The following is a 10,395-nucleotide window of genomic DNA, read 5'->3' on the forward strand; positions in this document are numbered from 1 at the left end:
AGTCACTTCAATTGGTCAATGTAGAGGCATTCCACGTTTATTTCAATCCTAAATCTGCTTCTTCAATGTCCAACATTGCAAGCTGCATCTTTCTCCCCCTGCTGATAAAACAGATTATCTTTTGTACTGAACAATAAGATATAGAAGTCTCCTTGTATGCCGAAAAAGTTATTATTCTTGAAATAACCAAATGGTAAAGAATAAGAATATTATTGTAAATGAAAAAGGATTTGACTCACATGATTAAGTACTATAAATAACGGAATTGGATGTCAAAATTGAAAAAAAAAACTTATTCCGGGTAGTTGCTGAATATTAGGTTCCTGCTTAAAATTTATGTTATCTAAAATAATAATTTTATCATTCTTGAAAACACAAGCAATACGGAGTCAAGGGTAAAATAATCAACGAACTCCATTTGAAAAAACTAATTTTCATCCAATCAGCTTGCAGGATATCTTTTAGAAAGCGTAAAAAAAATATTCTCAGGATGAAATAGAAATGTATTGTACCATGATAGGGGAAATTTCAGCTATAATATTCAAGAATGCGCCATCCATTTAGGGTTCATATAGTGAAGTAGAAAATAAAAATTACGCATGCAAGGATTAACTGACATTTTTAAAGTTTGAAAATAATTAAGAATTTGCAATTTTCAAAGTACTAAACCACAAAAAATGTAGCGTACCGATTGGAAAAAAATAAGATTCACTGATACACAGTGGTAAAATATGAAAATCAATACATTCTTATGATAATATTACAAAAAAATCAAATTAAACTAAAAGACGTACAAAACAAAAGAATGCGAACATCGCGATACTTCCAAATTCACCTGTAGTCACGTAGATTGCGCAATAGTCAATTGAAGCAAATAAGATTTTGTGCACGAAAAATCATTTCTTCCTAAGAACACGAGGCATAAATAACCATCTTGGATGAAACGGATAAGAAAGATACGGCTTTTATGGAAATTAATATTAATTTTTATCTTCCAATTACTGTGTAATTATTAATTTTATTAGTTAAAAATCTCAGTATACCATTATCAATGCACGTAAACATTTAGATTTTGCCAAAAATTAGATGGTGTGACAGGCGTTGTTAAATATTTTCCTTTCCAATATTTTACGAAATAATATTAAATTTTATAAGTTATCGTATCTGCTCCCGTCATGTGATTTCAAAAATTGATAGAGACATCCCATTTTTTATACATTAAATTAAATCCATTTATGGCACCATTTAAGAGTTTTTAGGCCAAATGAAGCTACAATGAAATTTCTTCTCAACCACAGCAAAAATTCTATCTATGAGCACCTCAAATTACCTTTTCCGATAGCAACTAGACTTTTCGGCTAGGCTCTCCAAAGAATTCAATTCTCCAGATCAAATTACGATCACGTATACGTATTTTGTCATTCAAATTTCACAAAGCTGGAAGTAATACTCGTACGACTGGACAAAAATAGATAACTTTCTGCGGAAAACGGAGGAGGAACGGCTATAAAATCACGTGCGACAATGGTTTTGTGAAAATTTTTCTTTTTTTTAGCTATGAAAAATTGAAGGGAAAATTTAAAGAAAACAGAAAAGCATGCAGTGAACTTGATGAGCTATTTGTAATGGCTGCCGATCTTATATTTAAAAAGAATGGAAAAACACTATGAAAAAATAGAGTATTTTAATGAAAATTCGTACTTTTCATGGTTCAATGCTAATTTTCAGCAGGAATTGATTCAGCTGACAGAGTCATTACCAAACTTATGTTGGGCTGACTTTCGGACATCCACCCTGGCTTAATGAAAAACACTGAAATCAACGGTAAGCGTAAGGGATACTGCAGAGGAATAGGAGAGATCGGAATAATGATTTAATTTTTTAAAATGTTAATACTTCATTAATTAATTCTCCTTTCCATGCACTCTAAAAGAAACGACAAAAATTGAGGAAATGATTAGGTCTTTGAATAAAAATCCGTTATTGCCTGCAGCATTTTAAGTCTCGTTCCAAAGGCAGCAGATCAATTGTAATATACCACCACGAACAAATGTAAGAAAAATAATATTACTGCTTTTAACGAGAATAATAGTATCTTGTTTCACTTTTTTAAAAGATGTTCACATAGCACAGTTTTAAAATAATTAACGGAAACGCAGAAATAGGCGCCATAGAAAGATTTCCTTACCTTTCGACGTGATGTCAGCACACTATCACATTCCGGATTAGCGCCATTTTTCCACAAGCTTACTCCATAATCATCCGCGATGACTTGTAGCTGATGAGAGAGAGAAACGGGAATCGAATTAATCTCCGTGTAAAATTGAAAATTGAAAAGGTGTGCGTAAAAGCGATTTAAAGTCATTTGCAATGAATAGTTAGTTTGAGTAGCCAACAGGATAAGTGTTATCTACGAATACAAAGGTATTCAAATATATATATACAAAAATAAAAAAAGTTATGTCCCGAAAAATAAAAATGTTTGGAATTTTTTTAGGAAAGAGTCGATTTCATAAATAAGCAATGGATATAAATCACGAATATGAATAAATGATTGCATTGATTAATGCAGAGATTGAGCATTCAAAAAAGGCTCCAAAAATTAAAAAAAAAAAATGATCATAACATACATGTGTGATCCGAGGAAAAAAATAACTTTAAACAAAAGGAATTCATTTAAACGCATTATGAAGCTCAGAAAATATAAGATGTCACATGTCATAGACGCAAAAACAGCTGGGAATGAATTGGATATACAAAATGGTATAATATGCATTAGGAATTTAAAAAAAAATATAAACTCAATTGGATACATTTATAAAAAGCATAAAAATAAATTGAAAATTGTAATAGGTTGTTGAGAACTCATATTGAATGGACTAGCATAACATTTTGTAATGCAAGCGTCGATTTTTAGGGCAATCATGTATAATTGGCACTCAATTGAGAAAATAAGGATAGATCAAATATGAATGCTTAACAAATTGAGGACCTTAATAGTTCATGGGAGACATTATAAATACTACTCGTCCACAAAACATTATAAAATTAACCTGACGATGTGATAAAATATAAAAACCAAAACACCATCTAACGGAGAAATAGAGAAATATATTTAAACTGTTATTCTTACCGATTTCCATGAGAAGAAATTCCTGGTTGATTTATCTTCAAATCATTTTTCAGTTAACTGATGGTCTCAATCTTCAGAAGTCTTCATATATTCGGCCAAGGGAATATCTTCAGCCTATGAAGAGAGCGGGTTAGTACATACAAGGAAAATAAATGACCCTTCCCCCAAGGAATCGCATACGCCCCACTACAATGCACGGGAAGTCACCGTGACACAAGGAGGAAATGACCACTTTTCCATCCAAGTGACACAGTTTCATCCCCGTGTAATGCAATGGTTTACAGCGCATGAAAAACCTTGGTTCGACACAATAAGACTAAAATTAACGCAAGCTAAAAATCCTAGCCTTACTCGACGCAATGATTCATAGCCATAATGGCCCAAAAGCTAACCTAGTTTTGCAGCTGGGGTCCTCTTCACGTGAAGTTCTGATGACCTAGACCCTGGGGAGAGAGGGAGAGAATACATACAAGGAAAATAAATGACCCTTCCCCCAAGGAATCGCATACGCCCCACTACAATGCACGGGAAGTCACTGTGACACAAGGAGGAAATGACCACTTTTCCATCCAAGTGACGCAGTTTCATCCCCTCACACCGCAATGGTTTACGGCGCATGCAAAACCTTGGTTCGACACAAAAAATACTAAAACTAACGCAAGCTAAAAATCCTAGCCTTACTCGACGCAATGATTCAAAGCCATAATGGCCCAAAAGCTAACCTAGTTTTGAAGCTGGGGTCCTCTTCACGTGAAGTTCTGATGACCTAGACCCTGGGGAGAGAGGGAGAGAATACATACAAGGAAAATAAATGACCCTTCCCCCAAGGAATCGCATACGCCCCACTACAATGCACGGGAAGTCACCGTGACACAAGGAGGAAATGACCACTTTTCCAAATAAGTGACGCAGTTTCATCCCCTCACACTGCAATGGTTTACGGCGCATGCAAAACCTTGGTTCGACACAAAAAATACTAAAACTAACGCAAGCTAAAAATCCTAGCCTTACTCGACGCAATGATTCATAGCCATAATGGCCCAAAAGCTAACCTAGTTTTGAAGCTGGGGTCCTCTTCACGTGAAGTTCTGATGACCTAGACCCTGGGGAGAGAGGGAGAGAATACATACAAGGAAAATAAATGACCCTTCCCCCAAGGAATCGCATACGCCCCACTACAATGCACGGGAAGTCACCGTGACGCAAGGAGGAATTACCACTTTTCCATCCAAGCGGCAGTTTCATCCCCTCACACTGCAATGGTTTACGGCACATACAAAACCTTGGTTCGACACAAAAAAAACTAAAATTAACGCAAGCAAAAAATCCTAGCCTTACTCGACGCAATGATCACGGCCCTAAAGGCCAAAAGCTAATCTAATTCACTTGCTTTCTTCTTAATGTGGTGCTCTTCTTTTTTTGTCTCCTTTCTTTTCCTCCTAAATGTGGATGACACACGATTAACTCCAATCCTTCCGCCGTTCGTAATGTAAAAATGCAATTTTCGCTCAATCGCGCAACTCATCGGATAAAACGCAATGTACACACGCATGTCGTATCGCTTTTTTCTTCGAGATCTCATCGTTGTATTCTCTCTTCCATCCTGTAACAGAGCTGATTAGTGCACATAAACATGATATATAAGTATACACGTCACCCAAAAATGCATCGCAAAACAAAAAGAAAAACATATTCACACACTAAAAATTACTCAACACGGTACCTTTATCCGTGCCAACATAAGTTTTGTATTGTAGGCCTTGTTTGTTTTACACTTTGGTACCTTTTGGTATTTTTGGTGTCTTTTGTAAATGTGAAATTTTTTCACAATGTATTTTTGCGAACTTCCTGTTTATGAGTATTCTCATAAAAAGACCCACTTACTGTATGGGTCCATAACCATATAATAACCTCATTGGTTCTGATTTTACCAAGAGCTGAATTCAACTCCTACCTCATAATACCAGCTGGTCCCTCTTATAACAAGTATCATAGAGAGTCCTCATGTTACCATCATACCGCGGTATATACCAATTATATAATATTATACCATGCTATTATTTTTGTATTTTAGGCCTTGTTTGTTTTACATTTTTTTTACCTTTTGGTATTTGTGGCGCCTTTTGTAATTGTGAATTTTTTCACTATGTTCATTTGCGATCTCTCTGTTCACGAGATTTCTCATCACAAGACTCATTTATTTTACGAGTCTACACCACATAACCTCATTCGATCCAATTTTACCAATAGCTGAATTCAACTCATACCCTATTACACCAGTTCGTCCCTCTTATAACAAATATTAAACAGAGGCCATATTTGTAACCTTCACACCTTGATAAGTACACATCATTCTGTAATGGAGCTGGTAAGTGCATAGGTATATAAAAAAACAAATTCAAAATCACCCAAAAAATGCATCACAAAACAAATAAATCATGATCACACAAAAAAATTTGCTCAACATGGTACCTTTATCCGTCCCAACTTAAGTATTGTATTTTAGGCCTTTTTCATTCGCAAATTTTGATACCTTTTGTATTTATGGCGCCTTTTTATTATTTCACCCTTTTCACCATGTGGTTTTGTGAACTTTCCGTCCACGAGAATTCTCATAATAAGACCCATTCACTGTATGGGTCTATAACCATATAATAACCTCATCGGATCCGATTTTATCCTAGAGCTGAATTCAACTCATACCTCATAATACCAAGTCGTCCCTCTTGAATTACACTCATCAAAGAGAGAGACTTCATTTTACCATAATACCGCGGTACATATAACATTGGTAATTAGCTTTTCTTCCGATGAATTCTGTTGAGAAAGACACAGTATATTAGCAGCATGAATCAGAAATCACTGAATTATAATAAAAAAAACTCAGCATTGAGCAACCTTCTGCTCATCACTGAAAACCATATACTTGATAGGAGATCCATCAGCCGCAAACACGCCTTCCGTTGTCATAGAAACATCTTGTATCATCTTGATAATGTCAGCTTTCTTATTGCTTAAGATAACCGCACCATCTTCTTACTCCTGGATAACGGCTGTCTTTGTTCACCCTGAAATAAATAAAAATGATATTGTAATTTAAAAGTTTATTTCTTAACCTATCGGTGAATATCAATATTAATCAATATATTATGAGTTATATGCCATATGTTTATTGCCATTTCATGCTGGTTATGCACATATCAATTTGTTTTCAATATTTGAAAAGTGTTCTCGTTATTTTAATCAACTAAATAGATTTCTGTAATCCATCAAACGAAGGAAAAAGTCAGGACAATGAAGGATGTTTTCAACGCCACCTTGCATAAATATTTCGTCTGTTTCTGATAAAAATTAAGTTTTCGACAAAACTCTCAATGAAATGCGGTAATAATAGAATAATAGCACAAATTTTTACAATTGTTGTGAGAGGTTTCTTAGGATAAAATAAAGGTTTATCCTAAGATTTGTAAAAAAAAATATTACCGTGAGTATTTAAAGTAAGACACACGGACGTGTGTGCCGTGCGATGTAATGGTAAATTGCCCAGACGCACGGTGGGCTAGAATCGTTTAAAAAGCTCGCCAAAACATCAAAATCGATTGCTTTGAAGTGAGCGTAAATTGATTGTAAAAATAGCTAAACTCATCCTCACGCAGTGGTTTCGTTAATAGTGTTATTGGAAAAAGATATTACACCATCTTAACTAACACTCCTTCACCTCCCATTTGAAGGGTTTTTGAAGATTTTATTTTCTTCATTCATCATTTTAATTAATTAATTCACTTAACATCTGGGTAATACTGTCTGTACGCCCGTAGCAGTTTATTGACGAAACGTGCAGCCTTCCTTTGTATTTTATTCAGTTCGCGGATTAAGTCTTTCTGCACCGGATCCCATACGCTCGCTGCATATTCAAGGTGTGGCCTGGCGAGTGCGAAATAGCCTCTTTCTTTTACTTTCTCATCCGAAAATATTCCCACAATGCGCTTGACGAATCCTAATTTCTTCAGAGCTATACCGCAAATATTCTTTATATGTGTTCCCCACGTGAGGTTCGAGGTTATCGTAACTCCCAGGTGCTTCACTTCGTCTGTTGCCTTTATGCCAGCACCATCCACAGCTTAAACATGGTTATCGTTGGACGAATTCCGCAAGAAATGTACCGCCATGCATTTGCTCTGGTTAAGTTCGAGTCCCCACTCTTCACTCCACAAATAAACGTTGTTCGGAAAAATCTTCTACAACAAATCTTCTAGAATTTAATAAATTAATTACAGTAATTTTTAATGTTTTACAGACCATAGAAATAGCTTTAATTTTCCCTGATAAATCTTCCATAACCACAGTGAAAAAAATTGTATTCCTTATTATTACATAGCATACAAGATAGTATACTATTTATGTTGCAATTATTACGTGTCGTCAAAGCTTTGAAAATGGAATGATACTAAGGATTCAAAATTTTTTACAATGGAAAGATGAATTACACGTCGACTTTTATAAATTGCCTCCGGTAATTTCTTGATTAAAGCTTTCTTAGCTCACGGTGATTGAAGATAGACGTACGGGTGTGTGCCGCGTGATGTAAATGGTAAATGGCCCCCAGACGCACAGTACCCTAGAATAAAAAAAACTGGCCAAAACCTCGAAATCGACGCAAAACCTTATAATGCAATCGCTGGGCTCCGCAAGAGGTGCACTGAAAGGTTTTCTTTCTTTGAGTGCATTCCATACACTACATACTACGGAGAATGGACTTGTGCTTAAAGTAGGGAAACGGATTCTTTTATTAAAAAAAAACTCCATTTCTAGGCAAGGGCCCTCGATGATCAATGGCCTCCACTTCCTAACCTCTTATACATATTGAAAGGCCTGCTGACAACGGTCGTTTAATAGTAATGTACCAAATACCAATTCAGGAGTAAAGGCATTCGAAATATTGTGCAGCTTAAGAATGAAGACGGCACAACATATTGACCTAGTAAGTAACGAGGAGGTGTAAAGAAAAGTTGGAGAAAATAGAAATCTTATAAAAAAAACCCTCAGACACATCAATAGGTATGATATCCTTATGAAGACAACTGTGGAATGACAATTGTAAGGATTGAAAAGAAAAGGACGGCTCCGAATGAATTACAAAAGACAAGTACCTAATACGACACCCGAACACGCTCACCAAATACCAATTTGTAAACATGTACAAACAACAAAGCATGATGAATCACCAACAAGGTCACATAAGAGGATATTACGCAGGGGGTAAAGAAATTTTGGGTCATTCATGGATGACTACTTTGAGGAAGGTTGAACACATAGCAACGGTGATCAGGAGGGCAAGCCTGTAACTCTGTTTTCTCCCGAAAATGGGAGAAAGGAGATTCGTGAAGCGCCTGCGCGAGAGTTGTCGCCCGCCCCAAGTCCCTAGCGCGTCTCGCCGGAGAAAAGAGAATTTGTCGCCTGGGAGAGTACTAGGCTCAAACAAAAAAGTCAAAGTACAAACGACTTCAGCGACCAGAAGAAAGCCTTCCTGCCATACATAAACGGGGACGACTGACGTAATAGGAAATATACTACGAAAATTCCAGATGAGGACAATCTTCTCGCCTCACACACAGATAAATCATCTCCTAAACACCGTCAAGGATAGAACTCCACTACAAGTGGAAGGGGTCTACCGAATTCCTTGCCCCTGGGCCGACTCGCTATCCATCATTTGATTTTGCCGCCGTCCAGACATCGTTCCTCTGTTTTTTTCTTGTTACGAGTTCTACGAGTTATTCCAAGCCAGACTCTGGTTGATTTGTACTCGAAGTTCATCACCGTTTGCGCAAGCGATAGTCCTCTTCACCAACACGTTTAATTATCCGCAATTATGCCTGCTGGGCCCATAACCTGATAAAAATTATTATTTCGGTAACCCGTGGACGAAGTCTTCGTGCAACTATACAAGCTTCGGCAGTTAGTCCGGAAAAATCAGGATCCACTATCTTCTTCGAATTTTTATTCTCAACCATTTTGTAAAAAGACTCACAGCAAAGTAAAACAACAAACCCTTGACTACAAAAAAGTACAAAGATACTTTTTTCTGTTGATAAAAAAACGGCTTTGTCCAGGAGTATACGAAATTATACATGTCATAGAAATCTTAACAGGTTGAACACATAGCAACAGTGATCAGGAGGGCAAGTCTCTAACTCTGTTCTCTCCCGAAAATGGGAGAAAGGAGATTCGTGAAGCGCCTGCGCGAGAGTTTTCGCCCGCCCCAAGTCTCTAGCGCGGAGAAAGGAGACAATTTGTTGCCTGGGAGAGTACTAGTCTCCCGACCCAAGTCCGTAAGCCCCATCAAGCGCCTTCCGGCACCCCAAACGGAAGTCAAAATCCTCGCCAAAGTAAAGGTTTTAAACAGAGACTCGTCCGAGAAGCTAATGAAATATTCAAAGAAGAAAAGAACAATTTTAACAGGGATACCGGCATTATAATTAGCCGTACTTGGCAACCCGTAATAAGAAAAAAACAAGCAGCAACCCACTCCCCCAACCTCCGGCTCCCCTCCCCCCCACCACCTGACGCAGATACCTACATAAAAGATTTTAAATTCTCTCATCTCTTCATAATCCCTTTGAAAAAGGGACCAGCATCTGTCGTGAAACGTTGGGGCCACCCAAAGAATATACGCGGCGACATAGGCCAAAAGTTTTTTATCATAATGACGAGCACCCGCGAATATTTTTAACGAAGAATTGCGACGCTTCCATGGGGAGGAATTCCGACAGCGATCGAACGAATTCGACAAACTGCGAACCAATAACTGTCTTTTTTCTACTACGTTGCCGAGACCAGCAGATCCTGCCAAATTTTCTGAGACTGCAGCACCGCCTTCGCTCTCAACGCACACCCCGGATTCTTCACAATGCCACCGAGCAATTACCACGACACAAGCTATTCAAGGTACCCGCCGCGAACTGGACCACGTCGGCAAGGAGCCTTTCAACATAGTACACATCATTCTCGCCAATGCCATGACGAAGGAAGATTTGGAGAGGCTCGACAGGATGACGGCATCACACATGATCGCGGTGGTAGAGACTATGAGGGAGAAGAGGAAATTACACAAGATTACAAAATTCGCAGAAACCACACAATCCACAATGCGAGGCACAGGTCGTCGTCAACCCCTCAAAACACCCCCTGCACCCGGCCGCCCAGTCGATCCTTCAAAAAGGATTCAATTACGCGCTGACGCCAAAGAAAATTCCAGTGGA

This window comes from Ischnura elegans (assembly GCF_921293095.1).
Source record: "Ischnura elegans chromosome 13 unlocalized genomic scaffold, ioIscEleg1.1 SUPER_13_unloc_4, whole genome shotgun sequence".
NCBI lineage: Eukaryota > Metazoa > Arthropoda > Insecta > Odonata > Coenagrionidae > Ischnura > Ischnura elegans.